Raw genomic sequence first — 886 nt, 5'->3', positions numbered from 1 at the left:
CGGCCCCCTGTGTCTAAAGCAGATGAACGGAGCGTTCTCAAGCACCTGCCCATGGTCATTGCTGACCCTGACGAAGCTTCCACTTGTCTACACGAAACAGAGAAGTAAGGACGATGCACTGAGCACCTCCATTCAACCAACTTTATGTCAACCTAATAATTACTCCTGATCCTGAGGTTAAGCCTTTCTTTCCTTTTTGGTGTTAAAATGTCCTTTATGTTGGTAACTGACAATGACAGTAAACTCTAGGCCTTATGGTTCTGATGCCTTTCTTGGCAAAGTAAAATGTTGACCGATGACAGCCCGTCGTGCGTTTTTTTCAAGACTTGACTCTTTGGAGGGGCGCCTGGGTGGCTTAGTCGGTTAAGCGTCCGACTTTCGCTTAGGTCATGATCTCGCGGTTCGTGGGTTCGAGCCCCGCGTCAGGCTCTGTGCTGACTGCCAGCTCAGAGCCTGGAGCCTGTTTCAGAGTCTGTGACTCCTTCTCTCTCTGACCCTCCCCTGCTCACACTGTCTCTCTCTCTCTCTCTCCTAGAAATAAAAAAAAAAAAAAAAATTAAAAAAATTAAAAAAAAAAAAAGACTTGACTCTTTGGAGAAGTAAGGGAGAACTGACATGAAACTCGATTTCTGGGGCTTCTTGTGGCTGTTTCTCCTTAGAGCACCCTCTTCACTGTGGTGATGGCTTTATTACGTTTTCTGGGTGCTTAGAGAACACGTTTGCTGTATTTGGAACCCAGAGCATGCAAACTCACAGCTTCTCTTGCAGCTAAATGCGGGCGTGTGGCTAGCTTCCGCCACGCAGATCTCTGATTCACACACCAGCAATTTGCAGAGGGAGGCGACGGCAGCGCTGGTCACGGGGCGGCCTCCTCGCCCAGCATAGT

Source organism: Crocuta crocuta, unplaced genomic scaffold (assembly GCF_008692635.1).
Source record: "Crocuta crocuta isolate KB4526 unplaced genomic scaffold, BGI_CrCroc_1.0 scaffold290, whole genome shotgun sequence".
NCBI lineage: Eukaryota > Metazoa > Chordata > Mammalia > Carnivora > Hyaenidae > Crocuta > Crocuta crocuta.
The sequence above is the reverse complement of the archived record's forward strand: the minus strand, read 5'-3'. Positions refer to the sequence as shown.